This window comes from Pinus tabuliformis, chromosome 9, assembly GCF_031772625.1.
Source record: "Pinus tabuliformis cultivar Carrire ecotype Pingquan chromosome 9, CPIR1, whole genome shotgun sequence".
In the NCBI taxonomy this organism is placed as follows: Eukaryota; Viridiplantae; Streptophyta; class Pinopsida; order Pinales; family Pinaceae; genus Pinus; species Pinus tabuliformis.
Window position 1 is genome coordinate 34,101,371 of NC_142307.1, and position 19,162 is coordinate 34,120,532.

The window sequence follows — 19,162 nt, forward strand, 5'->3', positions numbered from 1 at the left end:
TATGTTGGTTTATGCAAATTCAACCTTGTTCTAATAACACCCCCACGTTGGCCTAACCATTTTCTAGATGGTTATTGGCACGCAACACATGGAATAGATGAACTTTTTCAATTTTTATTATAACAAATATGTAATCCTTACCATGATTGAGGGGTTTCATCTTCTAGGAGAGTGACATTCTTGAGAAGATTAATACATTTTTGGATGATCATCATGGAATCGCCAACTATATACAAAGTTTTGATAGCAATATCCAAAATTATTTTGAATCATTTCCAGAGTGAAAGGGATTCTGCCTGATTATTGGTCGTAATGCCTGATTATGAAGGGTAATCTTTCCCCTGTCTCCTTATCTTCCAAAAGAGCCATTATCCAAGATTTTGTCTTAATTTCATAAACGAGAGTAAAATTCTTGTTCAACCAAATTATGCCTAGTCCTCCTAAGGCTCCTCTTAAGGAATGCTATCTCTCCAGAATTTCCTAGCTTCTTTCATAATTTCCACTTCTTCTAACTTTGTTTCTTGAAGAAATACTATTGATTGGCATTCTTGTTTTATTATGTCTCTGACTACTAGGATTTTAGCAGGGTTTCCTAGCCCCCTTATGTTCCAAGATATTAGTTTCATAATTTGTGGGTGGAGGGGGAACGACCATTGTCCTTTCCTTCTTTATTCAATTTTTTTCCTTTCAAAATTTCTGAAATGATTATTTGATTCCCCAACTTTTTGTTTAGTTCTGCTTCCCTTTCTCTCTATGTCCTTTTATTTGGTCTTCCAGCTTTCTTGTTGGAATTAGTTTCCTGGCTGCTGCACTCTTCAACCCAGGATAGAGTTTGGGATAAATTCCAAGTGAAAACACAATCGATACCTTTTTGGAGGCTACTTGGAGGTGCTTCAGTGACAGGTGCAAACTTTGGTGGGGTAACTTCATCCCCATCCCCCTTCAGACTATTTTCTGCTACTAGTTCTCCTTCTTCTCTTTCTTGTGTCTCCTCCATGATTGTCTGAGGTGGTGCCTCCATCTCCATATCTCCATCACTCAACACTTTGAACGGGTTCGAAGAGGACGAAACCATATTGGTGACCGACATGCTACGAGGTTTTAACATCGAGCCTTTACCTTTCGGGGCTTTCTTAGGTTTTTGCCACTGCTCCTCTTGTGTAATTGGAACATCCAGACTTTTATCATTCCCAATTTTGGTGCAGTCTCTAGCAAAGTGGCCATAGTCATGACAATGTCTGCATTTGAATGGAATTTCTTCATAGTATAAGACTTTTTTGTGCTTCCATTCTCCCAAGTTTAGATTGATTTTAGATGGAAGTCCCTTTCCAAGTCAACTTCCACAAATTTTAGCACAGGAAAATTAGGATCCTTTTGGCTCATACTTATCCAAGTATTTCCCTACTCCATTACCAATAACCCGAAGGCAATCGTCGCTCCAATAGAATATAGGGAGATGAAGGAGCTTGACCCAGACTCGAATGGGAGTAGGGATGTCCTCATCAGGATTAAAATCTAGGGTCCAAATATTTAAATACATCCCTCTGGAGCCAAATAAATATGGTCCATTACGAAAAATGACCTCCTTATCTTCTTTGTTTTCAAATAAAAAGATGAAGAAGCCATTACCAACAACAAAAAGTGCAATTTCACCTTTCATCGTGGGAGTCAAAGTTTTCTTAATCCAGGCATCCATAGATCTAGGTGAGGGCCACATTCCTATAAATTTCCTAATTAATGCTATCTTCGAATACGCGAGGGAGATGCGACGGGCTCCGTCCAGCAGGGAGATGTCCTTAAACTCTATATTTCTCTTGATGAACTTGGAAGTTGCAGCCACAACTGGATGTAGACACTTCGGAAGGGAGGCCACCAATAAGTGGAAATAATATTCGACATCCAGAGGGGGAGGCGGAGACCCCCTCCATAGTAGCCATTTGGAGAGTTTACAGGGATTCGAACCAGGTTCCCTCCAGAAACACTAGAGTTCGTACTCTCCTAGATCCCTCCAATTTAACCATATTTTTTTCTAGATCATCTATATTTATAGACTGGTTAGGTAATGGTTTATGAAAAGCTTTCACAAAAATGATTGAAAGATAGAATTATGTTAGGTGAACCGATTTTGGGTTACCGTATATTGAATATGTTTTTTGGGCTACATTTCAGCTATTTTATGTTGTTTGTTTGTTGTAGTTATTTGTGTTTTTTTTTGTAAGCTTGGTAGGACTACATCTTCATCATGTCCAACTTCTCACCCCAATCAGATGGGGGGATAGCACAATTTGAACCCAAGACTTTGGGTTCAACAAGAGTTCATTTTCACAACCATTACCAATTGAGCTACCCCAAGTGGACTTGTTTTGAGTTACCATTTGTCAACATAGGAATATGTTTTTCTCGGGTTGCATTTCAATTATTTTTATATGTATTTTCAGATCATCTATATTTGTGTATTGGTTAAGTAATGGTTTATGGCAATTTGTCCCAAAAATAATTGAAATATGAATTATGTTAGGAGAACTAGTTTTGAATTACCATATATTGAATATGTTTTTTGGGATACATTTCAATTATTTTCATCCATTTTTTTGTTTGTTGTAGTTATCTATTTTGAGTTTCCATTTATCAATATAGAAATATGTTTTTTCTAAAGTTACATTTTAATTATTTTTATCCGCATTTTCAGATTATCTATATTTATGAACCGGTAAAATAATTATTTATAGAAAGCTTTCACAAAAATAATTAGAATATAGAATTATTATGATTTTATTATTAATTTTTTCATGTTAAGTGAAATATTTATTTTAATGATAAATTTTATTTATTACTTATTTATTTATTTTTCCCATGGAAAAATCATAATTTTCATTAAATTAGAAAACTACATGCTAAAGATGCTTGATAACATATGAAGTATCAGTGGTCTGGCCACTATCTGATTGTCTAAAAAAATGTGTCAATCCCATCGAAGGGAGACAACTATAAATATTTACATATGACAAGTTCAGTAATATATAGACATAAGTTCTTTTATTGGGTGTTGCCTTTGTACTCTGCCTCCAGATTCAGAAAAGTGTTGGACGATTTCTATGGGACTTCGGGTAGCAAACTAAATGAAGGAAAATGCCATTTTTATGGCTGGAATATCCGCAACAACGAGCTCTCCTCAATTTCCAGATATATGGGTTTCGCTGGCTTTGCTTCTTGGAACTCCTTCATCTATTTGGGCCTTCCTATCATCCAAAGGAGGCACTCTAGTAAAGATTGGCTCCCAATGGTCGAGAAATTTAAGAAAAAAATTCAGTCTTGGGGCTTCTCATGGTTTAACCTTGCAGGGAAAACAATGCTTATTAAGTCTGTCCTATCTAGCCTGCCCATCTTCCAATTCTCGGCCATGTTGGCTCCCTCCAACATCCTCAAGAAGATGGAGGAATGGATTCAAAGGTTCTTTTGGAAAGGAGGCAAAAAAAATTACAGGAAGATCCCCCTTGTTAGTTGGGACAAAGTTTCCAAACCTTTGCTAGAAGGAGGTCTGAATTTCAATGATCCGAGGACTCAAAATATTGCTATGGGGGCTAAGATTTTGTGGAGACAAATAGCTCTGAAACTAGACTAGGCCCAAAAGGTGTTATGGAAGAAATATTTCAGGGGTCAGAGGCTACGAAGCTTGGATAACCTCACCCACACCAGCAAAGGCTCTCAAATCCACAGGCTTTGCATGCATGTCTTACCTCTGATACGAAAGCATTCCTATTGGATCATGGGTAATGGCAAGCTCATTAATATTTGGACTGATAAAATCATGAGCGAAGAACCATTGGGTGAACTCTAAGATCTCTCTAAGCTTCGAAGCTAGATGTTAAATAGTGGCGTCAAAACTTTGTGGGATATTTCTAGCTGGAAGGATAATTCGTGGGTAGGTTAGAAGAAGCCTCAAATGTCGGATGCTCTAGATCAGGCGTGGTCATTCCTGCTGACTAAGCTGAAGGGAATGAACCCGATGAGCATCAGGAAACAAGACAAGAGAGGTTGGGGCTCTCTATCTAGTTCTTACACTGTTGCACAAGGCTATGCACAACTCAAAAAAATTTCCCACGTCCCTTGCTGCCCAACGACTTGGCGAGGACTCTGGAGGCAGAAATGTGTGCCATAAATTGATTTTTTTCAGTTGGATGTTGTGCCACAACAACATTTTAACTTAGGATAGACTGAAAAAGAAAGGCTTCCTAGGCCCTTCCATATGTAATCTTTGTCTGGAAAATGAGGAAAATGCCACTCATTTATTGATTGAATGCAGGTTCACCAAGAGCATTTGGGCTGATGTGTTTTCCTCATGGGGATCCTCTATTCATCTGCTAAACTTGATTGCTGGATACTTTGATGATTAGGCTGATCTCTATCTCGGAAAACTCCCCAATAACAACTGGTTCAAGGCAGCTTGGATGGTTTATCCAAAATTCATTTTCTGGCAGATATGGATTGAGCGCAACCATAGAATTTTTCAAGAAAAAGCATAGAAGGGAAACCTTGTTTTGTTAAAAGCCAACAACCTGCTAAAGGAATTTCTTGGTGAGAAATTTGAGAAGCTGGGAAAAAATAATTTAAATCCTCAAGAACTGGCATGGGGGGGAAAGCTTGGCCTTCAGTTTTATGAGGATGAGAGACAGTTCCAAACTACGAAAAATTGGCAGATTAGGCTTGCTGAGTGCGATTTCTGCATTTGGCTCAATAATTGTGACAACTCTTCCTTGTTTTTTGATGGGGCTGCCAAAGGCAATCCAGGAATTGCTAGGGCTGGGGGTGTCATCAGGAATGCGAATCGCTGCATAGAGAACAGGTATGCCTGGGGCCTGGGCCACAGTACAAAAATGCAAGCTGAGGCCATGGATTTATTGCAAGGCCTTAAGCATTTACAGGTTCTTGGTATTGAGAAAGCCAATATTCTTGGTGAGTCCCAATCCTTGATTCAAATTCTTGTGGATAACACATCCCCGAGGGACTTTCGGCAAGCAAGAGTCGTTGCCAGAATAAGGAAGCTACTTGGTTCCTTTCTTCAAGTGAATCTTTTCCACATTCTTCTATAGAATAATAAGGAAGCGGATGCGGAAGCTAACAAAGTAGTCCTCCTTCCTGCAGGCACCTGGATTAGAGACAAGGTCGAAGATTGGGATCCAATCCCTTAATTATATATATATATATATATATATATATATATATATATAGACATAAGAATATGCTTGTTGTTCTACGAAACAACCCCCCGATTTATAACAAACAATAGCTAGGCTTAGAATTTTAAATGGGGACCCTTTTAAATTTTTAGGCTTAGGATAATAAAACCCTAACTTTAAGAAAATTCCTAGTGAAACGTGCAAAACTAAATAAGGATGAAATCCATATCATAGATCGCAAATCACACTTTTCCACATGACCATGTTAAAAAACCTTTATAAAAGTGCGGTATGTGATTAGGTCTCCCGTTGCGATAACATCACCTTGTCATTTCGTAATCGCATTTCACACTTCACATAGTTCGTGAGAAACTTGACCAAGCCGTTAGAAAAACCACAAACGATTTGCAAAATGCGATATTGTGATCTTCACAACCGCATTTCGCTTAATACATCCAATAACGCTATACTATATCCCTTTTAAGACTGTGATGTGCGATTAAGTCCGGTAAAATGTGTGAAAAAATTATACTTTAAATGCTAAAACAAATGAGTTGACAGGTTATTAAATATTTAGCGGCCCGAGGAAGGATAATCATTTTCTTGGTTATGGGTAGTTATAATCAAGTATCTCATTCAGACCTTTCTCACGATCCAAAGTCATTTCATAGAAGCTTTCAATCTTAATTACTAGATATTGTTTGCACTGATATATCTTGTCTATCTTAGGAAAGAGACAAAAGACATGTCCCTAAGAAAGGTGATGCAGAAACAGAGAAAACAGACCATTTTTGAAGCTGAGTTTACTGAGATGGCTCCTATCTTTGTCGATATAGTTTGTGATGTTGCCGGAGGTGCAAAAAATTGGGAAGTAATTTGAAATAGGTTGGAGGATGAGCGTCCTAAAATCACTGTTACGAGAGCAACAATTGATTCAAAACGACCTTCAAAATTCAATGTAGAGATGCTTCCTGTCATTCCTTCATAGGATAAGAGCAAGGGCTAAAATCCTACCCCATATAGGCATGATCAGGTGGGTGATTGAAAACATTATCATTGAAGATAGGCAGTTCAAGAATTAAAAGATGGGTCTTATAAGGTTGTTCAGAGTAGAGGATCTGAAGAAGATGTACCACATACCTGATCCCCAAGATATCTACGACAACACATTTATGGCTAACTTCGCAAAGAAGAATCCAGACCCCTTCAAGCTAATTCAGGGTTGGAGGGTGTTAGAAAACAAATTCAAGTATGAAAAATTAGGTATGTATGTTATAGCCTCTTTGCAAAACCCCCACGACTATGCAAAAACCATGTTATGTAGATTGTATGGGCTACCCAATAATACTAAGTTTTCAATAGAATGGATTCCTCTGATTGATGCTTGTGTTAATTCCCATATCATGAATTGGAATTCCATCATATCTGACAACTTAGCCACCACCATTACTGAATATGGACAAAAGAAAGCCTCCTTTTCAGATAACCTCCCTCCCTTCTATTTTAGTGCCTACATTATGGATGCTATCTGTTTTTGCACAACATTTCCAACCATGGGTTGGAAATGGACCTTACAAGATCCTTACCCAATCCCTCTCAGTCATAAACAAATATGGGTGTCACATTACATACCTCACTTCTATAAGATATTCCATGCTGTTGTGTTGCCCCTACATCAAATTATTTTCAATAAGAAAGCCCCTAGGCTCTTCCAAGAAGCTGCAGCAGACCTGCTTACTGTTGGCAAGTATTTTATTGAAGAGTGGTTCACCTATATTAGGGTTTGTGGTACCACAACTGATCCACACATCCTTCCTTTATATGTTTCCGATAAGTTATCAGCAAGAGAAATTGCCTACCAGAGTGTGGGAAAGGGCCTGACTAAAGTTCTCAAAGACGACAAGAAGTCATTATGGCCCATTTTCCTTGTCAAACGTGGTTCTTTTGCTTTAGCCAATTTTGTTTATGCCACTAAGGAATCAACACATATGGAAGCCCTCAGGCTTCATACACTGCCTAAGAGGCAATTTGATTCAAACAAAGTGGCATACAATGTCACTACTGGAGTTAAACTCAAGCCATACAATCATGATGATAATCATTTTGAGGATTTGTTACAGTCAACCATATCCTTCGAATAAGCGTTCGAATGGGCAAAAGCAAATCTAAAACCTAAATATTTTCAAATATTTCAGGAATTCAGAGATGATAGGCTCCAAGTGATCCCAATACATCTATTAAAACCTGAGGATAAGTCTACTCCAAGCATCACTGTTGATAGTGGATGCCCTAGCTCTCAAATATACTCTCAGGTAAACACTGAGAAGACACCAGACACAGGGAAGCCCCAAGATGCTGACAACATAGCTGAGTCCTGTAGGAAGTTAGCTGAGAAGCAAGTGATGAGAAACCCAGCTACAGAAATCGGTTCAGAGACCAAAGGCGGTAGTTTGGAGCAGGAGTGGGATCAGTTTAATTAGAAATTGCAAGGCACTTCCAGAGCCTCAAATACCCAAGAAACAGAGGAATTAAAAACTCCTTCGCATGTTCATAAAGATACAGAGCCCAAGTCTGTAGACAGACAATCTACACCTATGGAGAAACAAGCAACAACATCCCAGCATACTAAAATTATCCCTGCTCTGCCCACATCGGAGATTGTTCTCAAATTAAATGAAATACCTCCACTTGATGTGTTCTATAGCCCTCTCGACAAGGCTGAATTTAGAAGGCATAGAAAAAGGAGAAGGGTAGATGCACTTGAATTCCCACCAGGAAACGAGCCCATGGACATTGTCTGGAAGGAAATTCCTTTCAATCTGACCAATAACTTGACTAGACTATCACAGTTGACTAGACTATCACAGTTCAAGGAAATTCCTTCTCTACTCTGCTAAGGGAGAAAGAGAAGAGAATTGCACAACTCGAACAAGAGCTTGAGGCAGAGAAAGAAAGCGCAAAGGGGAAAGTGGCGTAGCAACTAAAGCAATTGCGACAAGACATGGAGGTCCTGAAAATAAGCCATGAGGCCAATATATCGACCAAAAACATGAAACTCCATGGAATGCAACGATCCATGGACAGATACAAGGACGTTCCCACTACTGAGGAGTTCATCAAAGAGGCCTTCGAATTAAATTCCCTTCTGGTGAGACAACAAGAGTATTTCTGCCAAAAGATGTCACATATTACTCCCCATATGACTACTAGCGACCAGCTAACAGACAAGGCAATTGACCAGAGAACGGAGTTTAATGATTTAAACACTAGAATCTGTGAGTTCATTGAGTGGCAGGAAACATAAGTTGGAAAGAAGTCTAATCTACTCGAGATTGAAGAAACTCATAAAGACATTCTGTTTACAGATTGGGATGCTAGAATCAAACAGGCTAAGTTAGCAGTCGCAAGGGTAGCTGGAGTATCAAAGAACATTGTCAAAGTATTGAACCACATCCTGTTCAACACCAATATCATCAAGGAAGGCAATAGGAAAGAAATGGCTGATTTAACTACTCTGTATAAAGACTGGCAAGAAAAGGCGAGGATTCAGAGAGAGGCAATTGTGAAACTAGCCACGACCAACTGGGAGTCATATTGGCAGTATTTGGTTAAGCCACATAGCCAGATTATGACTCTCAACTATTCCCTTCACACGACTCAAAAGATGTTGCCACCGCTCACCAATGCGATCTTCACCAGACAACTTAGGATTTCGGACCACCTCCTCAAATTCAATCGATGACCGATATTTGCGATTTAAACGACAAGATGGCAGACACCAAGTCATCCTCTTAGCTTTGTTTATTTAGCCTCTCTTTATTTTTGGAGTTAGTTACCTAGTTAGGAGGAAGGTTGTTTGAAACCTCCTCAAATTTTGTATAATCTATTTTTTCACATTTAGTTAGAGTAGCATTTATACCCTTTTCATGCATTTAGAGAAGGGTCCAGAATTTTATCAAAAACATTTGCAAAGAATGCATTATTGTAAGTTTGTGAATTCTTTGGTGACATGATGGAACATGATCGTTTCTTTTAGATATCAAACTACTTTCCTTTGTTGATGCACTTTTGTATTCTTGGGAGACAATTTGATTTGAAGAAAGAAGTTGGTCTATGTCATTTGTCAAATGAATAGGGCTTCACACATATGGTACTATTATCGTGTATGATTGATTCTGTTTGCCTTTAATTAGTGTCAAAACTTTACTTTCATGGATTATATGTGATATTTATTATTTCTGTTAAGCATTAATTGCACTCTTGTATGATGCCTAGCCGAGGTTGTGATTTTCATATATAACTCATCATATATGCGATATATTTTATAAATTCCTTTGACTAACTATTTAGTCAAAAGAATTATCTTTTACGTTATCATCTCTATTTAGTTGTGTTCAATCTTTATTATCACATGCTAAATAGATATCCTTGTAGATCACATATCACACAAGAACACCCAGGTTTATATTAGAATAAGTTAGTTAGAGAAATTGCATTGTAGAATAGGTCACTTAGATTATCATTATTCTATTGAAAAGCACTCATAAATGGAAAAGGAGCTGTCTTAAGGTCCGGATTGGGTGGTTATCCCCCATGTTTCGGCAACAGAATTATGAGGCCGCAACATTTTGGTGCTAGAAGGAGGGCATTCAACCATGAATGGTAGATGAAGCTAAAAATCATTTGAAAAACATTCATAAGAGTCAAAACCCCTCCACCATTTCTACCCCTTCTCAAACTCGTTTAGAATCTCCCGATCAGAAGTCTGAAGTAGTAGAAACATCTCCCTCGTCCCTTGAAGTAGTAAGGTGACCACATTCCCCAGATTACACTCTTGAGTCTACCGAAGTTCATTCTTTGATACAACAATTATAATACATATCCATTTCTGCAGAGAAACCATAGAGACCCGAAATATCTGAAGAGAGTGTTACCTCCTTATTACAACAAACTGGTGTATTGACTAGACTGCAAAGTGAGAGACTTGGGGTTACCCCTTTCGAGTTCCCCATTCCTCCACGACATAAGAAATTCACTTCATCAACATATGAATCAGATACTAGCGAGATCACATCACCTTTCCATCCATTTACTCCTCCATCCACTTCTATCCAGTCCACAACTTCTCAAACATCCACTTCTCCAATTAGTACTGCAATTATTAGTACTAATCTAGTAATAAGTTCTTTGCCATCTATACCTACTTCTGGACCGACCTTCCATTTTCCTAGTCCCCAACTCAAGCTATGGCCAATCAATGTTGGACAAATCCTGGTGCTGTCCTAGTTGCAAATCCAAATGCACTCCTAGTAAACCTAGAAAAATGGTTGCCTAAGTATAATCCTGACGATGCTCTCCTGGTCGAAGAACATCTAAATAATTTATGTTAGCAATGAATATCAATGGGGTTGCACATGAAGATGTTGTAATAAGACTGTTTCCTTATACTTTCCAAGGATCTGCTGGGTCTTTGTATTTTTCCCTTCCAACAGGTTCAATTAGAGACTAGGATACTTTTCAAGAAGTGTTTCTTGCAAAATTTTGTGATGATAGGACCATAGCATCCTTGATCAATGATCTTTCTAATTTGAAAGCTAATCCAGATGAAAATATCAAAGATTTCAACTCCAGATTTAACAAATTGCTAAACAAAATCCTAGCTGCCTTTAAAACTGTTGTAGATGTACAAATAGAATGATATATATCATCTCTGCCTTCTAATATTGCAATTTTTTTAGATAGAGCCAATAAGGCTACCCTTGTAGAAAACATGAAAGAAGCCCTGTCTGTAGGAAGAAGAATCATAGCTTTGGAAAAAAGATCACAAACAGATGAAAGGAAGACCAAAAAAGTGACATTTAAGGATGACTCTAAGAAGAAGGCTTCAAAAGACCCTTTCAATCTTGAGGGCCTTTAGAAAGTGTTAAAGACAATGTCCAACGAAATGGTTGAAATTAAAATCAAGTTGCAGAATCCTCTGCTCCTAAGAAACCTTTTCGATCATTCAAAAGGAACCCTTCTTCTACGTTAGAACCCCCAAACACCATTTCAAATGTTGAATCTGACCAAGAAGCAGAATAAGATTCGCCAAATGAAGAGGCAGCCGAAACGGATGAAGAAATTGAACTAAACGTGACCTGGGATTTTATTCTCCCAACTGAAGAAGAGGCACAAGCAATGCTAGTGACTACAATAAGTAAAAACTATCCTGACATGTCTATCACAAATCACAAGCAGAAAGTTGATACTCCTGCAAAGGGGAAAACAATAGCTAAGAAATCTGAGACTATCCAAACTAATCCTATCCCTACAGATTCTCCAAATGCCTCAAAAACATTGGTAATTTGAGACATGGTCGAATACAGTATAGTGGAAGACATGAAGAAGACTAGAGATAACATATCGCTGCATGAGCTCACTAAACTCAAACAGTAGCAGAAGATTTTATTAAGGGAATTGAAAGCAGTTCCAGTATCCCCTCTGCCATCTACTATAGTTACTCAAGCTACCTACGATATGGGAAAACCTCCCTCATCCTCAAACAAGGTAGATCCCTCAGATCTAGTTCTGATTGGTGATAGGTATATTTCTCATGTTCCTCCGTTTCTACTCACGTAAGAAATTTTCAACAGGAAAGTTCACAACTGTCTTGTTGATTCAAGAGCCTCCTCAAATATAATGCCAAGGGCTGTGTGTACCAAATTGAACATTACACCTCAAAAATATGTTGTGCACATAGTTCAGCTAGATAGGACAAAAGTTGAGGTGCTTGGAGAGATAACATTAGTTTCAATTAGGATTTCCTCTAATCCAAAAGTTTCCCAAATAATTGATATTCTGGTAGCCGATATCCCTGAATTTTATGGTTTAATTCTCAGTATGGACTGGTCTGAAAAGATGCACGGTTATTTCACAACTGATTGGTCTCACATGTGGTTGCCACACAATGGTAAACCTAACCAAATCAGGGTAGACCGAGAGAAATTCATGACATATGCGGTCAACGACCTCGAGGGAAGCAACAAACCTATTGCTTTCACTAATAATATCATTGGAAATTACTCATCCGAGTCCTCTTTAGGATCCTTTAATGCTCAAAGGTCTCCCTTTTTAGATAACACCGTAGTCTCTCAAATAGAAATTTTTTCACAAACGGATCCTTCCAAATGTCTAAATTTAGTAGATAAAGTTTATAATAACTCTCTGTTCTGGACTCTCTATTTTGACAGCTCTAAATAAGAAGATGGTGCAGGTGCATGATGCATTTTGATTAGTACACAAGGGGAGAAAACCATGCTAGCCTGCAGACTTGAATTCCAGTGCACTAACAATGCCGCTGAATATGAAGCACTAATCCAAAAAATGTATAAAGCCATCGGTCTTAATGTCAAGTACCTGCAAGTCTACAGTGATTCAGAGATAATTGTGAAACATGTGAGAAATACAGTTCATTGTGTCTTTAGGCACCTTAAACACTATCAATCTTTAGCTCAGAAATTGACTTCTCATTTTTCTACTTTCAACATATCTTCAGTCCCTAGATTACAAAACGCAAGTGCGTACTTACTTGCTAATGTGGCATCCAGGCTTATACCCTCAGAAGATTTTAGTTGAGACATATTTTCAATAGAATTAATATTTAGGCCATTAATTCCCGACAATGTAACAAATTGGAGAGTATTCAACAACGATGTGGATATAGTTAATAGCACGAACTGATTCATCTTCCCAATAGTGAAGGGGAAGTTGAGGTAACTGAACCCAAATAGGAACAACAGTGGGTATGTCCAACTCTAGATCAAAGTCCGGAGTCCATTTGTTGAGATATAATTCTCTTGAATCCATGAAATAAGGCCCATTTCGGAAAATTAAGTCTTTATCTTCTTTTGTTTTAAAATGAAAAGTGAAATACCCTTTCCCACAAAATCTAATGGAGATTTTCCCTTGAGTTTTATCTGACCAGTTCCTTTCCACCCATATTTGCACTATTTTTGGAGATGGCCAAAGCCTAGTAAATTGCCCAATGAGACCTTGTTCTGCTAAAGCAAGGGCCGCCATGTGAGGCAAGGTTGGAGGTAAGATTAATTCCTGTAAACCATCAAGTTTTTTCATGAATTTGGAGACTGTAGGGCGAGGTCTTTGAGGTTGTAATGATATGACCAAGGCAGAGAAAGCCTGTTGAAGAGAGACCTCCTCTGGTGGAGCCTCTGGAGGGGCCATGCCAAGGGCCGAGGGCTGAAGTAGAAAGCGCAGTCAGAGGAAACCTAGCAAGCCGCGTGCGCGGGATATAAGACCATTTAGAAAAAAACAATATTATGTTATGACACTATAGACTCTAATAATAATTATTATTCATTTTACGAACAAACTCTTAACCTTATAGAATATGAGGGTTTTATTATCAGTCCAAAAAAGAATCTTTAACCTAGTAAGGCTTTTTGCAGATCAACATCTTAAAAACTCTATCATTATCACCCAAAACTCTCAAAAGAGCCAATGATCCATCCAATCTGTTAAAATTTTCCTTTTTTAGAATATAATTCTAAAATATAAAAAAAAAATTTAAAAGATAAAAAGTATCATTACGAGCTTGTTTTCCACGTTCACAGGGAAGTGATTAAATTGATATTACCAATACTGCATACCAAACATGGTATTAGCTAATGGTCCCCTTGATCAGAAGACAAGGGGTCTCATCAAGAGCCAGCTTGTTCAGTTTAGTTACAACCAATGAATGGCATTGTCATTAGTAGGTTACCACGCCTAGACAATGTCTTTTAAGAAACCAAAAAGAGAAAAATTACATTCAAAAAAGGAAAAAGAGGACAAGGTCGAAGTGAGTATCATTTTGAGATTTGAAAATTCATATAGGGGGGACAATGAATCATTTTTGGTTAAAAGATAACCATGTCGAGGATATGAATGCCTGCTGGCAACAAAAGCTCTATCTGTGGTAAATGAGTAAACTACAAAAAACTAATCTCCAAAAGACACCTACTATATTTCTTTAAACTTTATTAGCTGATGCAAGTGCTTATACTTCTATCATTACAAGAGTAAAGTAATTAAGTAAATAAGTTGAGCAAGTAATGATGATTCCATAGACATGTTGTTTACTTTATAACTCATGTAATCATTATTCTTATAACCCTAATTACTTTGAAAGTTTTTAGAAATTTTAGAAAACTACTCAGTGATAATTGGTTCTCCCAAGTGAATCACCAATTGTTGTACTACGAAGCAACCCCCCCATTTACAACAAACAATAGCTAGGATTAGAATTGTAAATGGGGACCCTTTTAAATTTTTAGGCTTAGGATAATAAAACCCTAATTCTAAGAAATTTCCTAGCCAAACCTTGCAAAACTAAGTAAGGATGAAATCCATATCACAGATCGTAAATCACACTTTTCCACATGACCATGTTAAAAAACCTTTACAAAAGTGCGATATGTGATTAGGTCTCCTGCTGCGATAAAATCACCTTGTCATTTCACACTCGCATAGTTTGTGAGAAACTTGACCAAGCCATTAGAACAACCACAAACAATTTGCGAAATGCGATATTGCAATCTCCGCAATCGCATTATGCTTAATACATCTGGTAACACTATACTGTATCCCTTTTAAGATGGCGATGTGCGATTAAGTCCGGTAAAGTGTGTGGAATAATTATGTTTTAAATACTAAAACAAATGAGTTGATAGGTTATTAAATATTTAGTGGCCTGAGGAAGGATAATCATTTTCTTGGTTATGGGTAGTTATAATCGAGTATCTCATTAAAACCTTTCTCATGATCCAAAGCCATTTCACATAAGCTTTCAATCTTAATTACTATATATCCTCTGTGCTGATATATTTTGTCTATCTCAAGAAAGCGACAAAAGACATGTCCCTAAGAAAGGTGATGCAGAAACAGAGCAAACAGACCATTGTTGAAGCTGAGTTTACAGAGATGGCTCCTATCTTTGCTGATATAGTTTGTGATGCTGCTCGAGGCGCAACATCTTTGGAAGTAATTTACAATAGGCTGGAGGACGAGCGTCCTAAAATCACAGTTACGAGAGCAACAACTGACTAAAAAAGGCCTTCAGAACTTCAATGTAGAGATGCTTCCTGTTCATTCCTTCATAGGATAGGAGAAAGGGATAAAATCCTCCCCTATACATACATGATCATGTCTCAAATATGCCATACAAGCCCACGTCCGACTGCAACACCTAATCTCATGGCTGGATGCTTGCAAGATAGCTCGTGAAGTAGAACGCGCGTTAGCGGCCCAGTCGACTCATCCGAATTTCATAGCCAAGGGTCGCCCCACCCAGGCTCCAAGCACTACCCAAACACTTAAGGTTCAAAAGGTGTCACTAGCGGAAATGGCGGAAAGAAGAAAGCAAGGATTGTGTTACTACTGTGATGAGAAATACTCCCCGGGGCATAAATGCAAGGAACCCAAATTCTTTCAAATTGATGCTACTGATCACAGTTCATCGGAGGAAGCCCCCACCATTTGAGGAACCAGAGGAGGAAGATGAGGACAACCGGCCGGAAAATGCGCTCCCAGCTACACCTAAAGAACCAATTATCTCGCTTCATGCTTTGGCAGGGATTTCTTCTCCCCAAACTCTCAAAATCAAAGGTTTCATTAAGTATTTCCTTGTAGTAGTCTTGATTGATAGTGGCAGCACACATAACTTTATCCATCAAAGAGTCACTGAAGCGGTGCATTTTTTTGTCAGAGCAGTCTCTAATTTCCAGGTCCAAATTGCTGATGGGGGGACAATGAAATGTGAAGGCTACTATAAAAATGTCAAACTTCAAATGGTGGATTATCAACTAAAGACCCACATGTTTGCCATACACATGGGTGGGTGTGACATTGTCTTGGGTGCTGAATGGCTCCGCACACTCGGCCCAATCACAATGGATTTCCAGCAGTTATATATGAGCTTTAAGCAGAATAACCACACACATACCCTCCGCGGACTCCAGGCGGGTGCTCCCTCTATCATCAACTCGCATAGGATGGAAAAATTGTTAAAAAAGGGCCACCATGGAGTTATAGCCCAGTTTAATGTCATCCAGGCCTTCGAACCCACTTCTATTCATATTCATCTTGAGATGAAACAAATCTTAAACAACCATCTGCCGATCTTTGACAAGCCTCATGACCTTCCACCCTCAAGAGGGGAACATGATCATAACATTACTTTGGTCCTAGAGGCACAACCACCAAATGTGTGCCCATATAGATATCCGTTTGCCCAAAAGAATGAAATTGAAAAAATCATCAAGGAACTCCTCGAAACAGGCGTCATTCGTCCTAGCATTAGTCCTTACTCATCGCCTGTGGTCATGGTGCTCAAGAAAGATGGGGAATGGCGTATGTGTCCAGACTTCAGGGCCCTCAAAAAGCTGACGGTCAAAGATAAATTTCCCATCCCGGTTGTTGATGATTTGCTGGATGAACTAAATGGGGCTCAATTCTTTACTAAGCTCGACCTTCGCTTGGGCTATCACCAAATTTGCATGAAAGAAGTAGACATTCCAAAGACTTCTTTCTGAACTCATGAAGGCCATTATGAATTCCTCGTCATGCCATTTGGTCTTTGTAATGCCCCATCCACTTTTCATAGATTCATGAACCACCTGCTCAAACCATATCTCAAAAAATTTGTCCTTGTTTTCTTTGATGACATCCTCATCTACAGCCTCACCTGAGCAACACATCTCCAGCATGTAGATCTGCTCTTGCAACTGCTCTGGAAGCATAAATTATTTGTCAAGATGTCTAAGTGCTATTTTGGCATGGAAAAAGTTGAGTATTTGGGCCACATTGTGGTGCGTGAAGGTGTCAGGGTGGACCCCAAAAATATCCAGGCAATGCAGGAGTGGCCTCAACCAAAGGCCTTGAAGAGCTTGAGAGGATTTTTGGGTCTCACAGGCTACTATCACAAATTTGTCCACAATTATGGTCGCATTGCTAGACCCCTCACTCACCTTCTCAATAAAAATTCATTTCTCTGGAATGATGAAGTGTAACAGGCATTTATAGCTCTCAAACATGCCATGTGTTCCACTCCTGTATTAGCACTACCTGACTTCACCAAATCTTTTGTGATTGAATGTGATGCTTTAAGTACGGGTATTGGGGCGGTCTTAATGTAGGAAGGTCGACCCTTGGCCTTCACTAACCAACAACTAAGTGGGACAAATCTGGGACAATCTACCTATGAGAAGGAGATGATGGCCATCTTACATGCAGTGGATACTTGGCGACCATACTTATTGGAGCGACGTTTCCAAATCTGCACAGACCATCAAAGCCTTAAATATTTTTTGGAGCAACCTCGCCACAACAAAATAAATGGCTCGCCAAAATGTTGGGATATGATTATGAGATAATTTACAAGAAATTGCGTGAAAATGTCGTAGCAGATGCTTTATCACGCCAATTTGAGGAGGAAAGCACCCTGCTCGCAATCTCCCTTCCCATTCCAGAATGGATTGAAGAGGCTCGCAAGGAATGGTTTTCACATCCCTTGCTCTCCCAACTCATTAATAAATTGTAGGCGGATCCAAATTCCACAGCGGGCTACTCTTGGCAGGATGAGCTTCTTTGCTACAAGGACAAAGTAGTGATATCACCAACATCCACCCTCAAAAGTCGCATTTTGGCGGAGTTGCACTCATCTCCCACTACAGGCCATTCAGGCTTTCAGAAGATTTATGCTCGCACTCGACGTTCATTCTTTTGGATAGGCATGAAAAAGGAAATTCTTACTTTTGTAGTTGAGTGTGACGTGTGTCAGTGCCAAAAAGGAGAAACAGTCAAATCCCCAGGCACATTACAGCCATTGGCCATCCCGGCCTCAATCTGGACGGAGGTTTCTATGGACTTCGTTACGGGTCTTCCAAAGTCAGGAAACAAGTCAGTCATCATGGTGGTTGTGGACAGACTTTCTAAGTATGCTCATTTTTGCGCCCTACCCCACCCTTTTACACCAGCTTTGGTGGCTCAATCTTTCATGGACCAGATCTTCAAATTTCATGGCATGCCCACTTCCATTGTGTCTGATCGTGACCCGATCTTCACCAGTAACTTTTGGCAGGAACTCTTCAGGCTACAAGGTACCCAACTACAACTCAGTACTTCCTATCATCCCCAAACTGATGGTCAAACTGAAGCAGTCAAGAAATGTCTAGAGACCTACCTTAGGTGTTTCACTTCAGAAGAGAAACATCTATGGGTACAGTGGTTACCTCTAGCCGAATGGTGGTATAACACTAACTATCATGCCATCACCAAGATGACTCCATATGAAGTAGTATATGGTCAACTCCCTCCTTCACCTACTTCTTATATCCAGGGATGCTCGAAGGTACAAGCAGTGGATCAAATCCTACAGAATCGCACAACCATGTTGGCCCACCTCAGAGAGAATCTCCATCAAGCTAAAAAACCGCATGAAGCAACAGGAAGATCAACATCGTTCAGAACGCAAATTTCAAGACGGGGATAAGGTATTCTTGAGGCTGCAACCATATAAGCAAACAACCCTCAAAGACAAGGGTTGTCAGAAATTATATCCAAAATTCTACGGACCATATCAAGTACTTCATCGCATCGGAGAAGTAGCCTACAAGCTAGCTTTGCCACCCACTGCAAAAATCCATCCAGTCTTCCGTGTCTCATGCCTCAAGAAAGCCGAATTCAAACCAGTCTACCGGAATTGGATGAAGAAGGTTCAATCTGGCTCCAACCTGAAGAGGTTCTTAACACGCGAGAATGGCACCTGTGCGATTGCATGATCAAGGAAGTCCTCGTCAAGTGGAAAGACACCTCTCCAGAAGATGCGACCTAGGAACCAGCCACTGCCCTTCATCAGTTTCCACAGCTTCAGCCTTGAGGACAAGGCTATTTTTATGGGGGATGGCATGTTAGGGTCCGACCCTAAACCCCTTATTTATGTAATAGGGTCG